This window comes from Phyllostomus hastatus, unplaced genomic scaffold (assembly GCF_019186645.2).
Source record: "Phyllostomus hastatus isolate PE091 unplaced genomic scaffold, TTU_PhHast_1.1 phas_scaffold_93, whole genome shotgun sequence".
NCBI classification, from domain to species: Eukaryota; Metazoa; Chordata; class Mammalia; order Chiroptera; family Phyllostomidae; genus Phyllostomus; species Phyllostomus hastatus.
The window spans coordinates 584445-594963 of record NW_025334042.1 but is presented as its reverse complement, the minus strand read 5'-3'; positions in this window follow the sequence as shown (position 1 = coordinate 594963).

The following is a 10519-nucleotide window of genomic DNA, read 5'->3' as shown; positions in this document are numbered from 1 at the left end:
GTTGAACCTGAGAGAGGAATTGGACACCTGGACCATTTAGCATCTTTCATCACTCTGGGCAGTACTTCTCATTGTGTAGTTGGCTTTTCAATTGGACAGGAGTTGCAGGCAGTTGAGTTGAAGGTATATTGTCAAAACAATAAAAACAAACACAAACTGTATAAAGTAGCATGTCTTATTGCAGTTTCCTTCTTTTTCCTAAAGGAAGGAGGTGAAGCAAAGCACAGAATAAAAACAGATGGTTTTGAAAGCTGATGGAGATTTTTGCTGTCTGTAGCTCCAGTGGATTAAGATAAAGAGGTTATGAGGTGGGGATGCCCCTTAGCAGACACTGGAGACTAGCTCTTCCTAGACTTTTGCCTGAGTAGACACAGGCTTCCCAGCAGGAAAGAGGTCTTTGGTGTTGTATCTACACTTGCTAGATGAACTGGAGACATTTTTTGAGATAAGCTGTAAACCCCTTCCTTTCTTGTCTTCTCGTGAATCCCAAATGCAGAGAGAGAGAACATAAAAACTCTCTCTCCCCCTCTGTCCTACTCTCCCTCTTTCTCATTTGGATATAAAGTAGCTATTAGGCATTAAATACTAAAAGGAAGTGATAAGACAGATTAATGACATTTACTGATCACATTTATTGATCATCCACTGCTATACAAAGAGCTTGTGTGTATATTATTTATTTTAATCATCACAATTGCTTTGTGGGACATATTTTTTAATTCCCATTTACACATAAGAAAACTAAAGTTCAAGATGTTAGGTGAATTGTGCAAAGTCACACAGCTTATGCAAGGCAGAGCTGAATCGAATTGAGGTTCTCTAAGTTCAAAGCCTGTCCTCTTTCCAAAGAAAGTCAACTGAGTCTAGAACAACTAATACTCATAAAATATTATAATTGAAAGGGAGCAATTGGAGACATATCTTTACTTTAAAGAGGAGAAGGAATTGCACCACAGCTTGTGTAGTGACACTTCCCCCACTGGGTCTGAGCCTCGCCAGCCGCTCCCCAAGGAGACCATTGTGGTTGGCCAGCCCCTGCTACACTGATCAGAAATGCTAATATGTGGGAGGAGAAATGCTAATATGTGGGAGGGGAAATATTAATATGTGGAATGAGTGCAACAGGACTGCATGAAATGTACTATTCAGGCATTGAAGATATATAATATAGAGAAGGACACAGTGGCCCATGTGAAGGAATTTGACAAGAAGTACAACCCCACCTGGCAATGCATCATGGGGAAGAACTTCAGTAGTTACATGACACATGAAACCACTTTATCTACTTCTACCTTGGCCAAGTGGCCATTCTGTTCAAATCTCATGAAAAGCAGGAACTATACAGCACACCCAGTGACCCATCCAAAAATAAAGACTGCAGCCTAAATCCCAAATACCAGAGACTGAAATTTTCAGCCTTGCCTAGAGGAACACCTTGATCTTGAACTTTCATTGCGTTGTTTTGTGCAGGGCATTCTCTATCATCATTTGTGGTTATACAACAATTAGCAAAACAGCTTACATTTGTGTTTATTTTCTATTCCCTATGTCTCTGCCCCATGCTTTCCCTCCTCAAAATCCATTCCTTCCCCAAAAATAAATCATTTGGAGAAAAATATAAAATAAAAGTAAAGAGGAGGAAACTGAAGTCCAGAGAAGCAAAATCATTTGTTTAGGATCACATATCTCATTAGCAGCAAAGCCAAGTGTAGAATCCAGAATTCTTTCCAGTATTCCTTGCTAACCCTTAAGAATAAGTTCTCAGAATCAACACTAAGGTGCTCCTCTTGTTCAACATGAAAGAAAGGCATTTATTTTTTTCTTTTATTTCTCTGACTTGGATCTTGTTGTGAAATGTGTGAATGGTGATGGACATGATGTTTCCCAAAGGACTGGCTGCTATAAATGCGCCAAGAACAATTGACGGAGACTCTGGTCTCGGTGCTCCGGACTCCTCCAGGAGCCTCAGATCTGTCTCACATCTCCCCTGTGTCAACAGGACTCTCACACCAAGGCCTGGGAAGCAGCTACATGTCTTGGTTTTAAAAGTCAGTCGTGTTCTATTTAAATTGTTCAAATATGAGAAAGAGCCAGTTGAACATCATTGCAACAGTACCATATTTGAAAATAAAGTGTTAAGATATCTGTCAGTAAGAATTGTGAAAATATATTAAAAGAACTCTATGTTAATGTTTCTAAGCACATTCCCATCTCTGTAGAGGTTTGTCTTGCATTTCCATGCCAGCTCCTGGGCGTGGTTTGCATAGGGGTTAGAGTCAAAGGCAGTGGAGTTGGATGCCTAACCCTGGCCCCACCACTTGCTGGTAAATTTCTTCAATTCCTAATCCTCAACTTTTCATCTACTAATTGGAGGGTGGTAAGAATTACAACAGAGACTGCTAGTTCTCTTCCCAATTACCATGATCAGGCTAAGGGAATCCTGGTCTTATTTGGAATGTCAACAGGTCGGCTGAAGGAGTTTATGTCTGGTCCTCCTTGCCACTTTGAATAAAAAATGAGATGCAAGTGGAAGTCATCATGTGTAGGTTCCAAAATTTCTCTAAAACAGAACTACTTATCTGAAAGGTGTTCCCTTTCATTCTGCCCCCAATTCCTCGTTTTTTTCTGTCTAGAACTCAGGGAAGGCATCTGGAACTCTGGCAGCCACCTTGGATCACGAGGACCCAAGCCCTGCAGATAGGGGTCGGGGGGACACGAAAGGAGCCTGGGTCCTTGACGACCAGGTGGCACCATGCCAGCCCCGAACCACCCACCTCCAGGTTTTTCTTACATAGAAGAAAAGTAAATGTTCATTTTAATATACTTATTTAGAAGTAACTATTATATACAGTCATATCTAATGCTGATTGAAGTATCAACATCAACGATCTTATAATAAGTAAATAAGATAACTCATATAAAACATGTAGGGCCTGGCATTTAGTAAGTACTCAACACCTTTTAGTTGCTGCTACTAATATTATTAATACCGTTAACTTCTATGATTAGTACTACACCAATAGTTTCCTGTCTTATCTTCCCCATGCTTCCCAGGTAAGCTCCTTGAGAGCAAAACTTGTATTTTACTACTGTTGTAGGCCTGCCACTGTGCCCTGCACATAATTTTGTAAAGGTATCTTCTACTTAGAAGAAAAGTAATTTTAAGTTTTTTAGTTAAACCTGCTAAGTAGAACCAAGTTTATATGAAGGTCTATACAGAAAGTATCCAACCAAGTACTATGAAAAATAGAGACATTTATTGAAGAAGATACAAGATACAAGAAACATTGTACATAGGGCAATGACACCTCAGTCCCTTCAAAGTGGGCACCTTGGGACCTCACACAGTTCTCCGGTCTTTGTTGATTGCAGCATACACGTTCAACATTCTCAGGTGTTCTGCTTGTTTCAGGCCTTCCAGAACATGGATCACTTTCAACAGATTCTCAACCATCTTAGAAGCATTTGTGCCACACTTTTATTTGTGCTGCGCTGCACTCATTGTATCATCCCTGAAAGCCTTCTGAATCATCTGAATAGTTTCTGTAGTGGAATGTTCAAGCTTAATGCAAAACTGGATGCAGATTCATTGCTCTACTCAGTCAGTCATTTTGAATGCTATGGCCACACAGTACACATGCTCACTCAACGGCATCTACTGCCCCCACTGGCTAGCACAGTGAAGTGGTCACTGTTTACACATGCACATTTCATCCACCCTCCTTGGCCGCCAGGTTACATTGACATCAAGCAAACTGTTCTCATTATATTAACAATGGCTGGACTTTTTCTGGACAGACCTCATAAATCATTCATAATAAAACCTGCAGAAATAAAACCAATTTTTACATAGGTTTTTTTTATTTCTTAATTCTTGTTTCAAAGTATGTATTATGTTGTTTATGTGTGAATTAGCAACCAGTTTATAAAGGTATATTGTTAATAAAACTTTATGTTTTTTTCCAAAAAATATGCAAAAAAACAGGGAAAGCTTGGCACTGGGCCGAGAAACCACCTGCCACACCCTATCACCAACCTTTAGGTGTCTCATTTTATTATTATTAAATTTATTATTGGGCCTATCCTTTATTGAGGACTTACTATGATCTAGGTACCAGGCTAAGCACTTTTGTTGCCCGTAGAAATGGGGTATGTCCAGAGGGTCATGAGAAAAGCATTCTGGGGACCCACGTACTGGAGGATGAGGAGTAGTGGTAACATTCATTGAAGCCGCAGCACAGAGTTGGAGCAAATACAAAGGATGGTCCCAGGTGCCCAGTGTCTGTGTCTCATCCATGGCCAGGTGGTTCTGCTCCAACCCACTGTGGAAGATGTCCAGCCTTGTCTTCACCAAGCCCAGAAGGGCTGGGGTCCAGAGATCCTGTGCCATCAGTTTAGTCCACGCCAAATCTTAGTCCCCATCCGACTAGCTTAGTCTCAGTTCCTGGCTGGCGCTGCCCTGCGGTATCCAGGCTCACTCTTGGAGCCAGTGGGAGCCGCACTTGGGCCTGCATGGCTGTCAGGCCCACGTGGCTGCTGTGGAGAAAGAACATGGAAGGAAAGGGCAGACACACAAACAAACAAAAAACACTTCCCTAGAAAAAGGCCCTTGTTAAGCTTTGACTATATTAACTCGAGCTTTCAAACTGACCAATATCTTTTTCAATCCTTTGTAGGTTTGTGCTGGACCTTGCCACAAACCAATCAGTTTCCTGTATCTTCCAAGGTCCTGTGTCCCTTATTCATCTGATCCTTTTCCCAGGCTAGACCCCTCCCCTTTCATGGTCATCATCTGGGCTCCTGCTGTGCCCGCCCCAGAGTAGAAAAACCTACCTTGCCTGAATTAATCACTAATATCGGTCTTGTGGGAGAGCTAGGACTCCCCACCCACCCCCCACTTTTTGTAGAGTTAGGATCTGGAAGGAAATATTCTAATGAGTGTTAGTTTTTCAAACTCAAGCCAGATTACAGAGAATGTTTCTTAAGATATTTGAGCCTATAGAAAGCTCACAGTTTTGTTTTATCTTGTGTTTATTTTTTTCAAAGACTCATTTAGAGGATAAACAAAGTCGTAAAAAGAGCGAAGAAAGCTTAATTACTCATTTCTCTTTTCCTCTAAAGTAACCTCCATTTTAAAAAAAATTATGTTCTTGATCACCAGTTAGAAACAAACCGAGTGTGAATTGAGAAAGTCTTTAAAAAAGACCTTCCTTCCTCCTCCTCCCCCTTTCTCTCTCTATTTTTTTTTACAAGATCTTCACTTCTTAGACCTGCCTGCCCGGACCACCCCACCTATCAGGATAAAATTCTCTTACCCACTCTTTTAACTCACACCCTTGTATTTCACACACCTGATTCTTTCCATATTTCTAATTCATAAATGCTTTGTCTCTCATCCTTGTTCTGTATGTTAATTTCTGTACAATAAGTTTGAAGTAAAACTATTGATTTTTTTATGTCAAGTTAAACTCATACAAATAAGAGGGAGCCCTGCTTTAGCACACTGACCTTGTCATTCATTTGCTTAGGGGTACTGAGAACCAGCTAATTCCACAAGAGCTGCTCTGTGGGCCTATTTTACGCACTCATTTGGTTCAACTGGGTATTGTTTTTAAAAGCCACATTGAAATCAAAGTGTTTTCCCAGGCTCTTGGAGTGCCCGGGTCAAGAATGCTGACAATCTGCTGTCAGAGAGAGGCTGTCAGCATCACCCCCTATCAAGCGCTCCCAGTCATCACTTGCATAAGAACAAGCAGGCAACCCGCTGCCTTGTGACAAGGGCTGTGACTCTGGAGGGAGCCAAGTGCTATGAATGAAGCCCTGTAAAAGGTCATTTTATGTAAGAGGAAATAATGGCGTCACTCAGGGGGCATACATAATTTTGAATTAAAAACCTGTTTCCTGGATGCTGGAGTACATGTACTTACCAGGGAGGGACCCCTCTCCTTTTTCCCCTCTCCTCTCATGAAAAGCTACGAGTCCTGAAATCTTCTCCAAGTCGTGGTTATTGAATGTCCTACGAAGGTTATCAACTGGCATTTATTATTAAATGTTGAGCTTTGTGGATTACCTGCACCTAGTTTCCTGGAAGGGAAGCAACAAGGTGGACCACCTCCAGATTCCAGGGTTGCCCACTGCCCTGCACACCCCTTCCTCAGGGCACACTTCTCCCGACACCTACACAGAGAGGCGAGAAAAGCCAGTCAGCTACCTCCTTAAACAACTGTACAAACATTCAAATCACTTCAACATTTTTTCAGCTCCAGAGATAATTTCAAGACCTGGGGTTGCAGTGGGGGTAGCTGGTAACACCGGATACATTCCATGAATATTTTAGGAGTCATGTGATAAAATAAATTCCAAACAGCTTTTTAATCCAGTTTCCAAATAAATAATTCAATTAATTTTTGAAAAGGATATATTGTAATGACCACATTTTAAAATATGCTTGTTTCAAAATATATACCTGCTTTCATTTGTGAATTTTCTGCTCACTTAAGGTTTTTGTGAAACCACATGGATGATATTTGGAAAGTCTAAGCGAGAACTCAATTTTGAAAACTGTAGACTTAAAGTTTACTTTTAATATGTATAAACCCCTTAAGACAGCTTACATAATTTAAATAAAATTTATACTTTTGGCAGGGGGCAGGGTGTGATGTCTGAAAGCTTCAAGTGATTATTTGCCAGAATGACAATACCTTGAGTTTACATAAATTATCTCCCAAGCTGTAAGAGCAGTGGCTCAATGGAAAGAGTACTAATTACCAATCAAGGGGGCTAGGTTTGGTTTAGAATCCTGTCTTTGACTAATTGGCTGTGACCATGGGTGGCTCACTGGCCCCTCCTGGGTTCATTTTCTTCCTCTGCAAAAAGAGGAGGGATAAATGAGACTTTGTCTAAACTTCTAAAATACCATTTGCAGCTCTGGTTTCACACTCACCATTTATGTAGATAGAGGAGCAGTATTTTTGCCTCCTCTTTTATACCAGGCACATACAAACCTGGGTCCACCAGCTGGAGACAGTCATGCAGGTCAGGTCTTCTAGTAGCTACCTGATGCCTATAAGGCATCTGAAGTTTAATGAAAATTTCTTGCAATTGCCCTGGCTGGCATAGCTCAGTGGATTGAGCTCGGGCTGCGAACCAAAGTGTCGCAGGTTCAATTCCCAGTCAGGGTACATGGCTGGGTTGCAGGTCATGACTCCCAGCAACCGCACATTGATGTTTCTCTTTCTCTCTCTCTCTCTTTCTCCTTCCCTTCCCTCTCTAAAAATAAATAAATAAAATCTTTTTAAAAATTGCTTGCAATAATTACAATTATTCCATTGTGAGCCAGTGCATTGTAGCAAGGGTCAGATTAGTCTTCATACCTTCAACCACAGCTCAGGTACTAACAGCTACCTTAAGAGTCTCCTTTGCTGTCAGAAACTAAAAGAGTAAATTCATAAATTATTCTGCCACTGAGACTGGAGCCATTGCCTCCAGTGGTGGTGTTGAAACAGGGCAACAGGCAATTACAAAGGGACTTCGCACAACCACAGACCACTGCTTTCTAACAGGGTTTAGGCAGGCTGGGGCCAACCCTCAAAACAGGATGCTCACAGCTCTGGGGAAGCCAGCTCTGCCCGGGGCTGTTTCAAACCCTTCAGATGTCAGGCTCTGCAACAAAAACTAGCCAATTTACCTTCACGAGCCATGAAAGGTACTAGCAAGAAAAGTGAATATATAAATGCACACACACAAATGTATGTATTGAGGATTACTTAGAAGGATCATTAACGGCAGGATGTTTATAAGCTGTAGCCAAGCTTTGTAGAAGTAAACATTTTTTCCACAGCTAAATAGTAGAAAGAGAATATGCCTAAAACTATTTCCAGTTTGGCTTCTTTAACTGTGATTAGTCACAAAGCCAGGCTGCTCTTTTGAGGTGATGAGTCAGCCCTGACAGAGTAAGCCACACTGCTCGGTAGAATTTGCTCCAGCCAAGCACCAAATACTTGCAAAATAACTGAACTGTTGGTTTCAGGAGGAACTGAACTGTACATGAGCTGTCAGCTTCGGGAGAAAGACTGTGGAGGACCGTGACATAATTAAAACTTTGAAACTCTGCACGAGTCATTTCCTGTTTCTCTACAATAGTTGAATACTCATTTGTCAGTCACTAGGGAAGCACAGGATGTCTGGTCTTACAGGACTGCGGTCTGAGTTTGCTGGCTCTGCTGGGAACGGCTTTGGCAGGGTTCGAGGGTCTGCAACAACTACATTGACTCTTTTTTCAGGTTGTTCACTTCCAGAGTCCAACTGATCAAACGCTTCAGGTGAATGCCCAGGCAGGGAGCAATCCACTCCCACATCGACCGTGTCTCAGCAGTTAATTCTGACTCTGCATTGAGGTGTAGCAAAGTGCAGCTCTCCGTCCTCAAGTTCTAAAAATCACTTCAAGATAAAAGACAAAATCAGATTCAGGAAACCCTCAGACCAAGAAGATCTGCCTGCATCAGCAGTGCACTCAGCTCATCCAAATCTCTGAAGTCCTCTGACCCCACCTACACCCTCTTTTATAACCAGACTCACTGTGTAGGCAAGGAAGGCCAGGGCTCTAGAACCCCCACCCCATGGCATCCGTTTGCCTGTGCGCTGAGGGTTTCCAACAAGGTCTTTTGGAAAGAAACAAAGCAAGGAACAACACCCTGATTCACGGATTCATATGATCAGTGAGTTCATTATTCAGGTTTTCCTATGTCAATAATGCTAGACAATTGCAATGCTGTATTCCTATGATTCCTTCCACTTTAATATAAATATAAATTTGGCTCCAGTTCGACAAAAAACTAGGAATTACTGTTATTTTTAGTTGCAGTAATATCTTGTTCTTAAATCCAAATTATTTGAATTGAACCATACATTATATGTACTATATGAATGTGTAATATCTATCTGTATATAGGTATTATGGAAATACAAATATCTAATCCCTCTTAAAATTGTCTCTAGATAATATTTTCCATAATGTATAATTGCTTCACTATACTGCATAATGCTTCACTATAAGTAAAGTGGTTAAGTAGCGGCTCTGGGACTTGGCCACACGCAGATTTCATGCCACTTCTTAGTGCACCCAGGCGAGTTCCTCCGGCGTGGAGGGGCTGTCGGTCCCACTCACACGTGAGCGGACTAAGGCTCAGAGAGAGTGAACAGACTGCCTGCTGTCGTAAGACTAATCAGAATCAGAACCAGAATCCAAGCCCATCCATGCTGTTTCCAATATAATGTATGCATGAATTATTGCAGCAGTATTGATAAGAGCATAAATACAGAAACTCACTAGATGACAATAGACAAAGAAATGAATATATCAACTCAGTGGGATATTATGCTTTCATTAAAATTATGACTTTAGATAGTAATAATGAAGATGATAGCTACAGTGTATTGAATGCTCACTTGTGACAGGAAGAGCAACAGCCCCTTTACGTGAACTGATTTTGAGTTCACGACCCCACGAGACAGGTGCCATTGTTGTCTGCATATCACACATGGAAAGCGAAGCTAAAATAAATTAAATCATGTGCCCAAGAGAACTCAGCAAAAAGAACAAGCTTACTGACTCCAAGCAGATTTCTCAGTCTCAGCACTATTAACATTTGGGGCTGAATAATTCTTTGTTGTAAGGGACTGTCCTGTGATTTGTAGGTTATTTAGCAGCATTTCTAACCTATATCACTAGCTGTGAAAATGAAAAATGTCTCCAACTTATCAAATGTCTCCTGAGGGACAAAAGTGTTCCAGACTGAGAGCCATACTCTAAAGCATAAACTTAACCACTATGCTATACACCTCCTTCCAACACCACCAGCCTTCCTACAGAAACATTTTTTTTTCCTACAGACATAGCCATAGACAGAATTCTCCAAGAAACAGGATCTGAAACTCCGGGCTTTGATTGCAGAAGGTTTAGGTGGGAAGAGGGCGAGAAAGGGCAGTGTTCTGGAGAGTTTCACCTGTGAGGAAGCACGGGAAGCAAACCTGGGCAGAGGGAGAGCTGAAAGGCCAGCCCATTATCCAGACAGGGCCCTGCCTGTTCTGCAGGGAGCTCTGGAGCTGGGATGGCCCTTTACAAATGTCCTGATGGAGACAGCAGGGCCTGGTCTTTATCCACTCCCTGGATGGACCCAGACCAATCCCTGGACGTGGGTTACCACAAAGGGGGTGCGTCCCAAGGCGATATGATTCTCCCTGAGACAAGACTGAGGACAATTCTGAGAAAAGGACTCACTGAGAGCATGACAGCCACCAGCACTACCATGCCTAGGGACCGAGTGCCTTCTCTCTATTAAAAAAAAAGTATATATATGTGTGTGTATGAAATAAGGTTATGATGAAACAATCAAAATATTATTTCATTATCACTCAAAATACATAAGCATATGAACTAACACTGGAAATTAAGCAAATGAAATAGTAACACTATAGTTTTTTTTCTCTTTTTCAAAGTTGAATGCAAGGATGTTGCTAT